Source organism: Schistocerca nitens, chromosome 1, assembly GCF_023898315.1.
Source record: "Schistocerca nitens isolate TAMUIC-IGC-003100 chromosome 1, iqSchNite1.1, whole genome shotgun sequence".
Taxonomy (NCBI): Eukaryota; Metazoa; Arthropoda; class Insecta; order Orthoptera; family Acrididae; genus Schistocerca; species Schistocerca nitens.
In genome coordinates, this window is record NC_064614.1 from 1,079,554,878 (window position 1) to 1,079,574,243 (window position 19,366).

Sequence of the window (19,366 nt, forward strand, 5' to 3'; positions counted from 1 at the left end):
GGAGGAGATGAACAAAGAGGGGAAGAGGAGTAGATGGACAGGGAGGTGGGAGGATGAGACAGACAGAGAGAGGGGAAGGAGGAAGATGTGGACAAAGAGAATGGGGAGCAGGATATGAGTCAGAGAGGAAGAGGACAACACAGAGGAAGAGGAAGGAAGACATGAACAAAGGAATGGTGAGGGGGGGGGGGACATGTGTAATATGCATATGTGAGCGAATTCACAAGGGAAAGGCATACAAGGGAAACATTTATAAAACCAACAAACTGCAGGGACAGGTTTCTGATTGAATATGAAGGGGAAAAGATCCTGTGAACATGGAACTTGTGCTTGGAAATGGATGGTGTGCATGCAATGACAAGTAGTCCCAGAACACGGTACAGAACTGCATCGTATCCATGTCACAACAAATGTTCATGGGATTGTGGGTGACAGGGATAGTAGTGGCTGTCATGCAGGATATACATAATCGTACTCTGGCTTACACCATATTGGTGGGCCACTTGCCTGGAGATTGAACTAGGATTCGTCTCGACATCCTGTAGAACTCGGCCCTCCAAATCCAGTGTATGCATAGCCCACTGCCTCCCTGCACATTTGTCAGTCTGAAATGACCCATGATCACACAAGCACTCAAAAAGAGCTTGAAATGCTGTGTGATGTGGGTTGGTGTCTGTTAGGGTTCTTGTTTTGATATAGCTGTTGCTGTCACTCGACTGTTTCCATCTGCATGACTGTACACGAACACCATCTCAACCTGTTCCCTGACCATTGTGCTGCTTACAGTACACTGCCTCAATCACAGTACCTGGTCAGAGGAACCGTCATTCGTCAGCACCATTTACCATGTCAATGATGCATTTCTGGACACATGTTCATAGGACATTTTTCCTCCATCTCCAGTCTGGAATCTATCCCTGCAGTTTGTTAGTTTTATTAATGTTCACGCTGTATACAGAATGAAGAAAAAATGCTGCACTTGGTGTTCAGCATCCTATTCCTCATCCCAGTTCTAGACAAAAATGTATCTAGCAAAACCTAGACCTGCCAGTCGGTTTAATAGAAATGTAATTTAAAAAAACGAGGCTCTGACAACTGCTTGCAGTATGGCCAAGAACAAGTGTTCAAAGTGATCACTTTGCTTTTGCAAACACTTCGCCACTCACTGGATCATACTTTGCTGGACCCTATGCAACACATTTGCATCCACCAATGCTGATGCGGCAAGCACGAGAGCTATTACGTCATATAAATAATTCGGTAGAGTATTATAAACTTGTTCCTTCAAGTGTCCTCACAAATAAAAATCTAGTGGATTAAGGCCTGGGGAAAATGGAGACCAGAATATTGGACCTCCAGAACCAATCCATTTATCTGGAAATGCTTCATTTAAATAGTTATGTACATTCGTTCCAAAGTGCTGAATACCGAATGAAACGTTTTCTAGAACATCAGGCGAAGTATTGTAAATAAACATACAACACAGAAGTCCATTCAACTTTTTCAGCAATAGGTAAGGGCCCAGAAGCACTCCTCCCATGATTCCAGCCCACAGGTTTAGCCAAAGCATGCCTGAAATCAACATTAATAGGCAACATTTAGGTTGTGTTCCAAGCAGTAATGGCTGTTGGGAGATTGAAAATACCTTCACAAGTGAAGTTAGATTTGTCAGTCCATATCACATTATTTATAAAATGTTCATAAGCCATTCACAAACTGTTCTTTACAAATGTGATCTTCTGGCTGCTAGGCTAATGATATGAGTGTAATAACATGGATGCAGTTCTTCATTGTACAACACTTCAACAATCAGTCTGAGATATCTGGAATTGCCTTGCAGTATTACAGGTACAGCACTGAGGTGATTGGTGAATGATTTCAAGAATCACATCCTCAGTTTGTGGAGTATGTCTAGTCCTTAGATGACCTCTGTCCATTACTTATGGACAAACATTATTGGTTTCCCAAAGGCATTGCTCCTAGTGGCGACGAACATTCTTATCAAGGTGGCGCCTTCGGGGTACTGTGCAGTATGTTACAAGAGTAGCAGCAGCAGCAGCTTGGTTATAGGATGCACCCAACATCAAAAGTATATCGACATATTCATCGTTTGTGTACTCCATCAGGAAGCCGCCCTACATGAACTTGACAGAACCAGTTACAGTGTGCACCGCGCTGTTAGTAGACACATGCATGCGTTTAATGAATCCCTCTTGCATGTGATAGGTTATTGTCATGTGACAAAATGATGTCCTGCTTACAAACAACAAGAACAAGTGAATGGACGTCTAAAAAGTGAAAAGGAACCTGAAGAGGATTCAAACCATAGCTCCGTAGTGGATTTGGGATTGACGTCCCAACAGCCTACGTGGTGAGCTACGATGGCAGTGAGGGGTGATGTATGTTCCTCTATACATTCCAATGCACTGCGTAATGTGACAGTGTTGCCAACTCCTCGTTTTCACACATGTGTTTTCAAAATGCACTCAATCTCATTTTGCTTGACAAACTTTTGTCTTGAATCTGGATGAGCATTCACATGCTGACCTCCAAGTGCAGCAATTTTTCTTCACCTCGTATATAAAGCAGCACTGCTTATGTAAGCTCAGGATTTCCTCCCAAACCCCTGACTCGATTTCAGCCAAATTTGGCACACTAACAGCAAACTTCACGAGTATCAGCATTGTGTGATTTATAAACTTATAGCTCCAATAAGATGGAGATTGGGCAAGAAGGGTTTTTTTCAGTCGCTGCCATGTAGGCTGCCCCGCACGACAGGTGTGTGGTGTGGAATTAGTATAACCATGCGTTATCGAACCGCTTTGCAGGGCTGCCTACCTGTCATGGACAAAAGCAGTTTTCAAGCCTGTAACACATATACTGAGCTGCACAATTGGTGTGGCTGTGGGAATAGTTTTGTCCTGCTTTATCAATCTCTTATGGAGGGACTACATATGCGGATGGGATTGGCTGGGAGAAGTTTGAGATGGATAGAGGAGAGGATGGACAGAGACTGGGGCAGGATGGAATGAATAGGGAGGGAGGGGGCAGGAAAGGATTAATAGGAAGTGAGAGGACAGGAAAGGATGGACAGAGAGATAGCAGAGAATAAGATGGATAGAGAGAGATACATGGATGACAGGGACAGAAATGGGTGGGAGGAGGAGGTGGACAGACAGAGTGGAGAGCAGCTGACGGGCAGAGAGGGGTTATTATGTGATGGTCACTGTCAGGAGAAGGATGAGATGTACAAAGGTGGGAGACGTGGACATAAAGAGGATGGGGAGGAAGACATCCACAAAGAGATGGCGCAGGAGGGGGGGGGGGGTCAAACTCTTCACAACTGGCAACTGGGAACACTTGAGATGGCTTTCAACTAAGAAGTGCAATCAACTAAAAAATCAAAATTTTATCCGTTGGTGTACAGCATGAGCAACACAGGAGTTTCCACAGAGACGTTTGTGGCTATGCCTTAACCAATGTCATGAGCCAGGCGCATACTGCATTTGCACCCTGCAGGCTGTATCAGACCCTATTCATCTCACACCACCATGACAATATGATTATGTGTAAGGTATTAATAAACAATAACTTACGCGTCTGTGTTCCAATGTAGCATTCCTGAACCCATACAAATGCGCATTTCTCTCTCTGTACATGCAGTACATCACAGTATTGGCACACACAAGCAACAACTTACATAAGCATTATCCATCGTCATAGCTCCAGCCTCACTAAGGAGTTGACCCTGAGATGTGCACACACTTGCATCATGTAATTGGAACCAGGTGCAAGCAGAAGCAGTGCCACACCCACTCCACCTCTGGCATTACATCACGACTTTAGGAATACATACAAAATAGCAATATATGACTGCCTTCAACTTACTTTTGCATCTTACCGTTTCTTGCATCTTAAAAAACACTGCTGCCATCACAGTGCCCTAGGAAATGTATAGCAACCAGGAAGTGTGTCCATGGTCTAAGAAACATAAACAAGAACACAGACAATAGTATCCATGAAATGAATATAAAATTATCAAAGCTGTGTGCCATGGCTTCCACTTGTAGAGCCTCGGAGATGGACAAATAGCGTGGCACCCACTTACAGTATAAGAGACAGTACACTGCGGCATCCTGATCTTCAGAGACAGTGGAACAGCATGAAGCAAGTTTATGAGACATGAGACAGACAGTGTCATCCTCTACAGCCTCAGAGACATTACAGCAGTGTGGGACTCGATTACAAGCAATGAAAGAGACAGCCATACAATCATGAAGTTTCACATTTATACTGATAATAAGAAGGCTTCCTCTATGATCCCAGTAGAGATTTTGTGATCCCAATAGAGATTTTGTGTGGTATGTTGCTGTAACCATTGGGGAAACGGATACATTGTTCGTACTGTAAGGACAGAATGTGTGCATCGGAGCTTCCTGGCATTTGTTGCAATAATGGTAAAGTAATTGTCTGTCAGCTGCACTCTCCACACTACAAGAACTTCTTGACAACACATCACATGATATGTCCCAGTCAATGTGTTTCCTTCATTAGAAAATACAATTCCTGTTTCCATTTCAGTTAATGAACAACCCACATTTTAAATTCCATATTTACAGTACAGGAGCAGATTTATTACAGAGTGGGTTTGCTGCTGCCAACCACCGAAATTTCTTCAGCTGGAGAGAGGAAATGGAAAAGGACAAAAACAGGTGTGCATATATTTCAGAACAAGACATGAAATTGTGTTAACAGTACAAAGAATATTTCATGAACTTAATTATCTCATCAAAATGTTTACAACTGCATTGGAACAGATGCCAATAAATGAGAGCAAAGCAGTCATACAGGCTGGTCAATGGTCACCAGACAAATATGAATGGTGTGGGTGCTTCAGTATGCCCCATGTACATGAGGTTGTGATGGTTATCACAACAGATGTTTGCCATCACTGTGATGTCATACTCCAATGCCTTAGTGATGCATTACCCAGCAACCATATGACAGTCAACAGTGCCCCGAGGTAACCCCCCTTGGTGAGGATAGCTATCACTCCAATGTAAGAGAGGTGAGACTGTCAAATGGTGAGTCAACCAATAAAAAGGTGTCTGTTACGGAGTTTTATCCATACTGACTTATGGCTCAAGATAATGATCAGAATCACATATTAAACTGCCAACAACAGACAGCCCACACAAACTGATGCTGTAATATCCACTGAGTTGCCAGACCCCACACAAGATCCTGAACTATCTGAGCCAACAACGAAGCACTTGACCCACAGTTCTTGTGGCAACATCAGTCCATAATCACTGTGTATGAAGGATGGAAAGTGTTCCATGGAATATCCACAAATGATCGTTGAGCGCACGCAGACAGGAATTGAGGAGTATCCAGTATACAGATATCAGTGGCCAGACAATGTAGGATAGGGTTCACTGTGAGAATAATACATGCAGCCACACAGAAATTGACAATAGGTGAATTGTGCCACATTCACGACAACTGACAAAAATTTTCAACGCACACATTAATATGGAATACTGCAGCAGCATAAATTGATTAAATGCTTATGCAAATATGTGACCAAAGGTATCGACATGTAAGTTTTCGGTATTTGCAATGAACAAAGACTGGATGAAATGATGCTGTATCAGTTGGGGAGGTACACCAGCAGCAATGAAGCCATTTGGAGAATACTTGGATTTCCAGTTCACAAAAATGACATGCAACTGTCATTCACCTGCAAGTCCATTTGAACTGTCATTCGCCTGCAAGTCCACTTGCAAAATGATCAAAGAGCGTACTTCATCAAAGAAAATGCCCGCATGCTGCTAAAGAGACTACAGCACGCGTATGGGATAACACTCCCACGCCGCACTTACACAGAGAATAAATCAAAAAAGTATTCTGCAGAAGAAAACTTGATGAACCTATCCCCAGACACGATACTCTCGAGAGTAGCGCATTGAGTAGAATGTACCCAGTTCATCCCAGTAACACACTGAATATGCTTCTGCACTCACTCTGAGCACCAAGATCCTTCACAAAGCTGAAAATAGTAAACGGCAAGGTCTGCCAAACATTTAGGGAGGTGCATCACAAGTTGGGATTACTGGAAGGAAGCCAGCATTGGGATGACACATTGCACATTGCTGAATTTGTCTCCCTTCCTTAGCACATAAGAAACCTTTTCAGTATAATATTGACAACATATAGTCCATATAATCTGAATCTGCTGTGGGAGAAATCTAAGGAGGCAATGAGTGAGGACAGGTGATATTCACTGGATGCCAAGTGGGGACTGTAGGGCGGGTGGGTGATTATGTTCCACTGAAACTGCTGCAGGAGAGCAACGGTTTGCCGAGCGATGTGTGGGAGAGCGTTGTCATGGAGAATATGTACGCCCTTGCTCAATATTCCTCCTCTCTAGTTCTGAATTGTCTGTTTGAGTTTTTCAGAGTCTCCCACTCCTGTGGGAGAATACAACACTGGCTGTTATGTTTGGTATGGACATTTTCAACACTGCTTTGATTAAAATTGAGTCAACAAAATGTTACCTCAACTCGGCGTGCTTGCACCAGTATACGATCAACAACAGATACTCGATGCTGATTATATATGGGAAATGATTTACAATGTTGACAGTTTAAGTGGATATGTAGTGAACAAGAAACCACAACTGAATGATGACCAAAAAAATCAAATCATCATGGATTCCATATTGCAACAACAGGATGGTATAATTTTTCTTGATTCACACAGAGGCACAAGGTAAATGATTTTAGTAAGTTCTGCCCAAAGTCAGGGTTCAGAGAGAGGTTGCTCTCGTTATCACCACTCTGGCAGTGTGGTGACATTACTAGAGGAACAGAGGACTGCCCATTCTGTGCTTAATTTTCCACCTGATATAGCAAGACACGAAAGTCCATATTACAACATAAGCAAAGCAAGTGGTTGTGTTTTGGAGCTAAAGCCAAGTTAAATCAACATCTGGGGTGAGTGCTCCAAGACACACGAGAAGCTACCAAGATGCTGTATGTAACTTTGAGAGAGTTTAGAGTTAACAGCTACACGATGGAATGAGCTGTGGAACTCCTATTAGGAGACTTTCATCAAATTTTACCAGTCATCGCAAAGTTGAGAATACAGATGTGGCTCATGCACAATGGCGCACTGGCACACTTCCGTCACAACACGATCAACGTGTGAGATATTCTTCTTCTTCTTCTTCTTCTCATTTTTTTTTGACAAATGTGAAAAGTAACAATGAAACAACACATGAGAGTACATCTAAGGGATGGCACTACACAATTGTTCTCCAAAAAGCTAATAGCAATTGGAGAAGGAAGAGTTCCCAGTGATTCATTCAGCCCTATACAACTGACATCTGATTTCTGCACTTTGGCATCTTCCGTTGTAGAGCACACAGGCAGGGTAATCCCAAAAGTAAGGTCTCCTATTTTTTTATAATTACAGAACTCTGTTTGTGTGGCAGTTGGTCACACTGTTATGAAGAGTGCTTCATGCGCAGTACGTAAACATGCGCACACTACACTGAGGCACTCAGTCTTGGCTTTGCAGCCGTTGAGAATGGAGCTCCTGTTGGATGTTACCACCAAGTGCGAATTGCACGCAGTTATTCAGTTTTTGAATGCAAAGGGCACTGTGCCAATTGGAATCCATTGCCAATTGACGGAAGAGTGTGGTGAGACGTGCATGGATGTCAAGAATGTTCATAAATGGTGTAGAGAGTTTGCAGCTAGTCGGACCAAAATTCATGATGAACAAAGGAGCAGGAGATCGGTGGATCACCCCGGATGATCTCTGCACATTGGTTCCTGAGGTTTCCCAAAGCACCGCTCACAGAATTTTAACGGAAACATTGAACTACCAGACGGTGTGCACAATATGGGTGCCACGCATGCTGACTGAGGACCACATGCAGCAACAAGTTGAGGCTTCCCACGCATTTCTTCACTGCCTTGCAGCCAAACAGGACAAATTTCTGGACTCAATTGTCACGGGTGGTGAAACATGGGCATACGACTTTACACCTGAGACCAAGCAACAATCACGCCAGTGGCAGCATCCTTCTTTGCCAAAGCCACAGAAATTTGAACAAACACAGACGGCCAGTAAAGTCATGACAACCGTTTTTTTGGAATCGGAAAGGGGTATTGTTGGTCGACTTTATTCCCACTGGGACCATAATTAATGCTGACAGGTACTGTGAGACTCGGAAAAACTCAAACGGGCAATTCAGAACCAGAGAAGAGGAATGTTGAGCAAGGGCGTACATATTCTCCATGACAACGCTCGCCCACACATCACTCTGCAAACCGTTGCTCTCCTGCAGCAGTTTCAGTAGAACATAATCACCCGCCCACCCTATAGTCCTGACTTGCACCCAGTGACTATCACCTGTTCCCTAGCGATTCATCTCCGACAATGAGGTGAAAGAAGAGGTTCATAACTTTCTGAATAGCATGGCAGCAAGCTGGTATGACATGGGCATACAAAAACTGCCACAGCGTCTACAAAAACGCATAGACAGAAATGGTGATTATGTTGAAAAACAGCTAAATGTTCAAGCTGTAAACCATTGCAGAAATAAATAGGTCTTTGTACTCATAAAAATAGGAGACTTTACTTTTGGGATTACCCTCATACATCGATATTTTGAATAACTTCCACACTATGCATTGGTTGCCAGAGAAGGCCAGTCTTGTGCCTATAATTGGTGCTGTTAATGAAATAAACCACAAAGTACCAGCCATGTTACCAAGTGCAGTTACTGAGTAATAGTCTGTTCACACTGTGATAGATGCTGATGAGACCATGCAGTTCCCAACAGAGTTCCTGAAATTGCTTGATCCTGCCATTCGGCTGCCTCATAGCCATTCCCTCAAACTGGTAGCACTGATTACAAACACTACGGAAATCTTGCAACAGAACACGGCTATGTTTCTTACGAAGGCATAGGTCATTCTGATTGAGAATGCCATTATAATAGGAAAGGGACAGAATAGGGTATATCCCACAAATACTGCTTATTCCAACTGACCTACTGTTTGCCTTCCAGAGAATGCAATATCCTCTGTGACTTTCGTTTTTGATTATAAGTAAGACAAACGGGCAGTCTAGTGTTTTTGTTATCTCTGTGTTTCTGCCACGGACATCTAAGTGTTGCTTGCTCTAGGTTGGCTCGCGCCAGAATCCTCGCACCTGGAAGGTCTTGGGTTAAATAAATATTACAGTTGGAAGACATGGAGAGGGGGAGGGGGGAGAGAGAGAGAACGGAGGAGGAGGAGACAGACAGACAGAGGGGGAGGGGGGGGATAGACAGAGAGGAGGGAGGAGAAGATGGATAGTGAGAGGGGGGAGTATCAGATGGACAGAGAAAGGGAGAGGAGGAGATGGACACACATAGAGGGGCAGGAGATGGAAAAATAGGGGTGAGGATGAGATGAACAGATACAGGGGAGATGGACACAGAGAGCAGGACATAGGCAGAGAAACGGTGGAGAGAGAAATATACAGAGAGATGATGGTGGAGGAGATGGACAGACAGATGGTATACTATTAAATGGGCCATAGATACATACGAGGTGTGGCTAGAAAAAAACCGGACTAGTACTGGTGAAACAATAAAACGAATGCAATAAGGGTGAAAGTCGCGTGGCCTGTCACATGACTCTCGCTCCGCCTACTGCTCGAGTTTCATCTGCCTCCTGCACTCAGTCTGCCCGTGGCGTCAGTTTTAAGTAGTTGACGTTTTGTCTGTGCGTCGGAAAATGTTGAGTGTACAGAAAGAACAGCGTGTTAACATCAAATTTTGTTTCAAAATAGGAAAATCTGCAAGTGAAACGTTTGTAATGTTACAACAAGTGTACGGCGATGATTGTTTATCACGAACACAAGTGTTTGAGTGGTTTAAACGATTTAAAGATGGCCGCGAAGACACCAGTGATAACACTCGCACTGGCATTCCATTGTCAGCAAAAACTGATGCAAACATTGAAAAAATCGGTAAACTTGTTCGACAAGATCGCCGTTTAACAATCAGAGCAGTGTCTGAGTTAACAGGAGTTGACAAGGAAAGTGTTAGGCAGATTCTTCATGAAAGTTTCAACATGAACAAAGTGTGTTCAAAAATGGTTCCAAAGTGTCTCACAATTGAACAGAAGGAACACCGAAGAATGATTTGTTCTGACATCCTGGAAAACATTGAAAGTGATCCCACCTTCTTACAAAATGTTATTACTTGCGATGAATCGTGGTTTTTTACTTACGATCCCGAAACTAAACGCCAATCGATGCATTGGAAAATTCCTGGTTCTCCACGACAAAAAAAAGCACGAATGTCAAAATCGAAATTCAAGGCAATGATGATTGTTTTTTTTTAACATCAAAGGGATTGTGCACATTGATTGGGTACCAGAGGGACAAACAGTGAATCAGCATTACTACATTAGCGTCCTGGCTACCCTACGTGAGCGAGTACGGAGAAAACGGAATGATTTGTGGAGAAAAAAGTCATGGATCCTTCACCAAGACAATGCCCCAGCTCACAGTGCGTTGTCAGTGAAGATGTTTTTGGCAAAACACAACATTCCCATCTTAGATCATCCACCCTACTCACCTGATTTGGCCCCCTGTGACTTTTTTCTTTTCCCTAAAGTCAAGTCAGCTTTGAAAAGAACTAGATTTGAGACTGTTGGAGCAGTAAAAGAAAAAGCGACGGAAGTAATGTATGGACTTACCGAAAATGATCTGCAGCATTGCTATGAACAGTGGAAAATTCGTATGGAGCGGTGTAGAGACCGAGGAGGAGAGTACATTGAAGGAGATAACATGAAATTGTAAATAAATGTTTTTTTCCAGCATCAGTCCGGTTTTTTTCTAGCTGCACCTCGTATACTGTAGTTGACAAAGTGTAAGGAACAGCTGGGAACACTTCAGAAAGCTTTCAGCTATGAAGTGCTGCTGACTAACAAAAGCAAAATGATGTCGAACAAAATAGCACCAGCAACACAGAGACATTCACAAATTCACCTCCTGATGTTCTGAGGCAGGTGCATGAGGTAGCAGTACCCTGCACACGGCATCTGCCTATATTCAGGTCGCTGAATTCAGCCACCACAACAATATAGTTATGTCCAAGGTAATAAGAACTGGATTAACTATTGCTTATTTGTTCCAACATGGCATTCCTGTACCGATAAAAATATCATTCATTCCTCGCAGTTGTGCATGTTGTACACATCATTGTATAGCCAGGCACATGCGACAACATACAAACCATTGGCCATCGAAGTAGCTCCAGCAACACTGCGACCTGCACAAATACATACCTTTTATTTGGAAGTGGAGGGCACATCTAGAAGTGGTACCACACCCACTCCAGCTCTCTGGCTTCATATCACGTCAATGAGACCACTGTAGTTCATCTGAGGAACGACACTGCACAATTGTTCTCCAGAAGGCTACTAGCAGTCACCACGTGCAGTTACTGAGTACAAGACTGTTGTTACTGTGATAGATGCTGACGAAGCCATTCCATTCCCAATTACATTCGTGATCTCACTTGGTCCTGCTGGTCTTCCACTGTATCGCCTTTTGCTGAAAGTGGGAGCACCAAATACTTTATTTTGAAAACTTGATGCACTGAAAAGTTGCAATGGAACATGGCTGTGTGTTGTGAAGATGCTGGCCAATGCAATTGAGGCTGCCATCTTAATATTCCAGAATTTATACATCATAGCACCTGGAGGTGTTACAAAAAGATTGTGTAGAAACATGTCTTAAGTTAAATAAATATTCCAATCAGATTTACATATTTCATACTACTTACCTTAATGTCGATATTTACCTACAAATGTGCTCTTCAATCTACATAACTCTCTCTGTGAATAGTTCATATTTTCTACACTTCCATCTCAATTACATGACATTTTTTGATATGTCAGTACAAAGACAGTTTATATTATTTCATTAACAAATGCAGATTGGAATAAACAAACGCTCCACATCTCCTGCACAGAGAGACAGATAGAGGAAGAAATGGACATAAAGAGCACGAGGAGTGTGGGGTCCTGACCACTCATCTCTTATAGGAGACTAAAGGATGCTGCTGCTTTCGCTGATAGCTACACAACAATCCAAACAAATCACATTAACGGCTTTTATTAGAATAAAGGAGATTGACAATACTTAACTTTGGTTTACAATGGTGTCGCAAGTGATGGGCGACATGCAATTAATCAATGTCCTTCACTATGTACAATGTCCATGCAAGTAATGGATATGGATCACATTTTGCAGGTTTACTAGTGTCCGTCTTCTACTGTCCGGCTGAGGCTGGCAGGAGTGGCGCTTATATTCTCTTCGGCCAGAGGCCACTCCTGTCATGGTGCGGTCCTAGTCAGCAAACTATTGGCTGACATTGTCTCACAGCCTTCTCTGCTCTTGCAGTCTTCATCTTCGTGTCGTCACTTGTCGTTATGCCAGAACAAGGAGATATGGCAATATATGAACTGATCGAAGCTGAATGGCATTAAGTCCAAAGTTGCTTTTTTTTGTTGAACATCATGAACTACTTGGAGAAGAAGTATCAAATGGCACTGAAAACCATTAAGTCAGCCTTCTGCTTTTATGTTAAACTCATGCTGCACAAAACGTGTGCAGATCAGAAAAGTTTTAAGTCACAGACTTATTACCTTTCAGCTCCATACCATTGTGTATGTTCTCAATGCTGTTAGCTGCTGATTTCCATGGAATAATTTCTGCATGGTTTCATATTCTATCATCCACTGTGTTCACATGAGGCTCCCAAAACTGAATTTTGTAAAAGAATTTCTCAATACCACTTCTGGTTGGACGTAAAACACTTCAGAATCGATTCTGGAAATCTGGTTCTAGCAGCTGGTTTTCCACTTCCACAATAAATTTTCACTCACGTGTAAACACAAAGCCATTTTTGAGATGTGCTTAAATTGTCAGGTTACATCTTGTTTTTAAAAATGTTTGGCTAACATGGATGGAGTGACTTTTTCTGCAGTGAAAGAGAAGTAGAATTAAACTGACCACGAATGTGTCTACATTTTTGACTAGGCTTACTAATCCACTTCAGGCCATATCATGTAAACATGACAGTGAAAAATCATTTCTGATATTCTGTTTTCCTATTCTGGAAGATGTGTCGCATGTAAACATAGTGATTCAGTTGTTATTTGTTTATCATGCTAAAGTCAATGTTCCACTATGTTGCCCAAGAGAAACAGAAATGATTCTGCTCATAAAAAAAATGTAATAAAGCAAGCCATTATTAAAGGTATCATACCTTATACCAGCGACAGTGGAAAACATGTCACAGAAAAGAAAACAGGAGAATATTGTAGGTCAGTAGAAACTTTTCTACAGCAGCATTGATGACAATAAGCTTTATTTCCACCATACCATTTTCTGGTGCAGAATTAGCTACGCTGGTATATCCTGTATTCTTTTCCAATGTATGTTTAGAACACTTGATGAAATGTATCAAATTTTTAAACAATTGTTTTGATTGTAGGTGGCAGAAAGGCTCTTTCAAGACCATCACTGACAGTGATGGAATTGATATCCTGGCAAACCTTCTAAACAAAGATACTGAAGATCGGTTCCTCAAGGCCCTTATTGAAGCATGTGATGTCAAGCAGCAAAGATCCTGGAAATTAGATGATGATGAACAAAATAAGCATTGTTCCTGTTTGAGAATGTTTTGCAATGTGTGTGTCACATAGAGTGTAGGTGTCTCAAAAACATTTCATAATTTCAAAAATGGTTCAAATGGCTCTGAGTACTATGGGACTTAACATCTCAGGTCATCAGTCTCCTAGAACTTAGAACTACTTAAACCTAACTAACCTAAGGACATCACACACGTCCATGCCCGAGGCAGGATTCGAACCTGCGACCGTAGCGGTTCCAGACTGTAGCGCCTAGAACCACTTGGCCACTCTGACCGGCCATTTCATAATTTCCACTCTGTAGATATGATGAGTTTTCTCCATAATTCAAACGTTAATAAATGGGAAACTGCCACAAGATGAAAGTGGAAAGACTAAAAAATGATACAAAATTCCTGAAAACAATAGATGACCATATACAATCTTTTCATCTGCAGCTCTCGTGTTACGATCGATAGGAAATTCAGTACTTGGGTTCTTGGCTGTTTGTGAAAATAATTTATCCAGACACAGCTGTGAAATACAACTTCTGCAAGACAGTGTTTTTGGGAATATTATGATTATAAATTCAACAGATGACAGGTATAGATGTTTGTTCTCTTTGTGAAGAACTTAAGGCAAAGTTAAAAAGTCCCTATTTGTGTGGAGCTTTAAAACTTGTAGCTAAGACAGGTTTGCAGGCTCATCTTTGAAGTTCAAAAGCTTCACAAGTTCCTGAAGGAATTCAAGTCCCAGCGTCTTCAAAATGAAGAAATTGGTGCCATTATTGCCTTTGCCTGTATGCAGAAATTGAACTTAGCAGAAATTCCTGTGCAAGAAATGTTTTACATGTAGTAACTATGGGTAAATGTGTTCAATATTCACAGTTTAAAAGATGATAGCACTATGGCTCATCTTTATCATAAGTGTGATGGATGAGAAGGTGCTAATGATGTGTGTATTTTCAGACACTATCAAAGATCTCAGCTTGTTCTCAGATGGACATACTGGCCAAAACCGAGATCACATTATGGTGAAAAAGTGTATGGGACTGACCAAAACTGGCAGATTTGAGTCAATCACACAAAAAAAAATGTTATAGAGTTTATAATCCAAAAGCATATGTTGAATTAATAGCAAACAGCAGAAAAAAATGTGTGAGTTCATGTTGCAGAATATGATGAAACCACTAATTTTGGTAAATGGTGACCCTCTTAATTTAAGAAGACTGTTATATCCATGGAAAGTGAAGGATTCCCAAGGGATAAGTAGCAGGCATTCTCCCCCTTAAAATTCAAGTAATTCAAATACCACAACAAGACTAGACTGGTTAAAACATCTGCTGACATCATATCTCCTATTAAACAAAGATGTTTTACTCGGTAAGTCAAGGACACTGCTAAATATTACCGTGCCATCTGAAAAGATACACAGTACAAGGACAAAGTTCCTATAAACTTTTAAAAAATATAGGATGTAGTAAATATAGTAAAATATGATCCTCAGGATACTATGCAGTTTCATGAGAATATAATGAATTGACCAAAAACAGGTAGATAGTGTAAATGAATCTGTATAAAACCACAGGTAGTCTAAATGAATCTGTGCCAAAAGCATCCCTAATGAGTCGTGTGTTTGTTTGTTTATTTCTTCATGAGTTACAATTACTTTCAGTCACACTGATAATACATTTTATAATTAGCATTACCCTTCTCCATTAATGTGTATTTCATAAACATGTGTATCGGCATACCTTATCAAATTTACTAATTAACACAGGTCATAATTTACTAGTGATTATGGAGCTGAAAAGCACTAAATCCATTTTTTTAAAACAAAAATAAATGTTAAATTGTATTTTTTCTATGAAAGTTTGTGTTCAAGGAAATTTTTTATACATAAAAGCATTAATAAGCTATGTTTATTTTGTTTTGTTACATTTATAAAGTTTTACCTTCTCCTGAAAAGTTTCAAAACTCGACTAATTCAGCTCCAATTGAATCATATGAGTCAACTTGTGGGTGGAGCTACAAGGAGAGGTCAGTTTTTAATAAAGAACAGAGTAAGACAGTCATAGTATGGAGAAGAATAAATTGTGTTGAATTTGACAGTTTAGGCTGATCACAAGATACAGGTACCCAGAATTAAATGCCAAATTACCATTATTAAGTAGTCAGTAAGAAATGTTGTATTATAGTTGGATCAGCACAGCATGCTTTTTCTCTTCTTACAATGAGGTTGTGTGTTGTTTTTCCTATGAATTATCCTATTATTTAACTTATCTTTTTTCCTAAACGTTATATCTATACTTATAACTAGTTTGTGGAAGGAAAAAACACACACTTTATGCTGGAAATGCACCTCTACTGGAAACTATATCTATATTACTGCTTCTTTTTATTGCTACTTAGTTTCTATGATAAGAAGAATAAATTTATTAAGTCCTATACAGTACAGCATTACAGTTTGTTATGTGGAGTAACATTTAAATACTCCAAGGCCCATACTTTCCCCTACAGCATCACAAATATACACAAAAAGTATTGCATTTAATAAAAATAAACAAATACTATTAGGTTCCTAACCTGGTGGAAGCCCATGTCAAAACTTCACAGTGGCAGCTGTCATTTAAGTTTCATTATTTACTCACAGACTACAAAAGTCATCAGAGAGCAATATGCACATATACAGATGATGGTAGTATTGCTTATACAAGATATAAAAGAACAGTCTATTGGCACAACTGTCATTTGCACTCAGGTGATTCAAGTAAAATGGTTTCCGATGTGATTATGATTGCACGATGGAATTCATAGAGTCTGAACATGTAATGGCAGTTGGAGCTAGATGCACGGGACATTCCATTTTGAAAATCATTAGGTACTTCAGTATTCCAATAATCACAGTATCTAGAGTGTGCTGAAAATACAACATTTCAGGCATTACCTCTTACTTCACACAATGCAGTGGCTGATGGCCTTCATTCAATGACCGAGAGCAGCTGCATTTGCATAAAATTATCAGTGCTAACAGACAAGAAACACAGCCTGAAATAATAACAGAAATCAAAGTGGGTTATATGACAAACATATCCATTCTGACAATGTGGCAAAATATGGCATTAATTGGCAATGGCATCAGATTAATGATGCAAGTGCTTTTGCTAAAACCTCAAAATCACCTGCAGCACCTCTCCTGGGCTCATGAACGTATTGGTTGGAATTAAGATGACTGGAAAACTATGGCTTGGTCATATTAGTCCCAATTTCAGTTGATAATAGCTGAATAGCTGGTGGTTATTAGTGTTTGAGTGTAGGGCAGACCCCATGAAGCCATGGGCACAAGTTGTCAACAAGGCACTATGCATGCTGGTGGTGGCTCCATAAAGGTGTGGGCTGTGGTCACATGTGCCAACAGCCTTGCTGCAGTGGTAACACCAGTTCCCATCAGATCGCTGAAGTTAAGCACTGTCGGATTGGGCTAGCATTTGGATGGGTGACCAACCTGTCTGCCGAGCGCTGTTGGCAAGTGGGGTGCACTCAGCCCTTGTGAGGCAAACTGAGGAGCTACTTGATTGAAAAGTAGCGACTCTGGTCTCGTAAACTGACAAACAAGCGGGAGAGCAGTGTGCTGACCACATGCCCCTCCATATCCACGTCCAGTGATTCCTGTGTGCTGAGGACGACACAGTAGCTGGTCCGTACCATTGGGCCTTCCAGGACCTGTTCGGACAGAGTTTAGTTTCAGTGTTTACATGTAATGGACTGGGTCTTCTGGTCCATTTGTACCAATCATTGACTGTAAATTGTTATATTTGGCTACTTGGAGACCATTTGCAGCCATTCATGGACTTCATGTTCCCAAACAAGGATTGAATTCTTGTGTATGACAATGTGCCATGTCAAGACATCACAATTGTTCACTATTGGTTTGGAAAAAATTCTGAACAATTTGTGTGAATGCTTTAGCCATGCAGATCACCTGACATGAATCCCATCAAACATTTATGGGACATAATCAGGAGATCAGTTTGTCCAGAAAATCTTGCATCAGCAACACTTCCACAATTATGAACAGCTATAGAGGCAGCATGATTCAATATTTCTGCAGGGTACTTCCAGAGACTTTTTGAATCCATGCCAAGTTGAACTGCTGCACTACACCAGGCAAAAGAAGGTGCGACACAATATTAAGGAGATATCCCATGGCTTTTGTCACCTCAGTATATGTTCTCAAGCAGCATCTCATTTGGTTTCATGTGGCTATATGGACCCCATTCCAGAATCCCTCACAGCATTAAAATTGTTTTTGATTACTGGAAACTGAACAATGGACTTGGGCATTGCTAACCAACAGCAATAACTACTCATTCACAGAGGCCTTAGTTGTACTAAATTCAGTTTTTTCATATTCACGTCAATTGACCGTTATGGTTCGAATGAAATAATTTATTTCCTTCAAGCATTGTATGGTATTGCAAAAGTTTTACGGTACCAGATTGCATATATACTATTCACTGTGAATAGAGGACTAAACTTCCAGGTATAGTCAGGCACTGTTGCTTGCAATATCTTGTCATAAGTGTAATAATAATACAGTGTACGGGTTAGATTCAGAGGCTTTCACTTATATGATATATTGAGAAATGAGAAACTCTTGGTAGCTACAAAATCATTGTTGTTTGATTTCCTAAACTAAAATTTGTACCTGAAACCATGCTAACTTACACTGATGAGCCAAAATATTACAGCCGCTGCCTACTGCAAATTAGAATGCAGCTTGATGGCATTACTGGCACATGATGCATTAAGAAATGTAATAAGCATAGCAGATATGACCAGGGAATCATTCTAGCCCCAATACAAGCTATAACTGAGTAAATCCATTGACAGAAACAACTTCAGCAGAGTGCAGATAGTTATATTCGTGTGCTTCTGTTGTGAGCATCTACAGAAAGTGGTTGAAGGATGGTGAAACCACAAATAGGTGACAAGGTGTAGAACATCTATGCCTCATCACGGAAAGTAAAGAAAAGTAAGCAACATTCTATGTCATGTCTGATGACAGTGTACAGTGCAACATTCTGCACCAGAGCTGACGACGGAGTACAATGCTAGTGTGCAAGTGTTTCAGAGCACACTTCAGTGTACCCTGTTAAACATGAGGCTCCACAGTAGACAACCACTACATGTTCCCATGTTCACCCATTGACGTCATCAATTACAGTTGCAGTGGGCATAGGAATATTCCGATTGGACCATGAACCAATGGGAATGTGTCACCTGATAAGATTACTCATGTTTCTTGTTACGCCTGGTTGATGACCGTGTCCAGAGATGCTGTGACCCAGGTGAACAGCTACCTTCTTCAAACATGCATCTCAACAAGGATACAGTCCAGTGGGAGCAGTAGTGTGCTCAGGTGGACATTCATCTGGGTAGTAATCAAAGCAACATGACACTAAGGGTAAGGTGAACAATACTAAGGACTACTTGCATCCGTTAAAACTTCTGAAGCCATCCTTGACCGTGATGGCACCTTCCATCAGGATAACTATGTATGTCACAAGGCCAGAATCATTCTACATGGTTCTGATGGGCATGCTAGTGAACTCATGTTGATGTCTTGGCCACCAAATTCATCTCATCTGAACCTGG

At 41.2% G+C, this 19,366-nt stretch overlaps 1 pseudogene; it reads left to right on the plus strand.

Moving 5' to 3' along the window:
- Positions 1 to 17,118: 17,118 nt before the first annotated feature.
- On the plus strand, positions 17,119 to 17,236 carry LOC126203417 (5S ribosomal RNA; annotated as a pseudogene).
- The last annotated feature ends 2,130 nt before the right edge of the window (positions 17,237 to 19,366 follow it).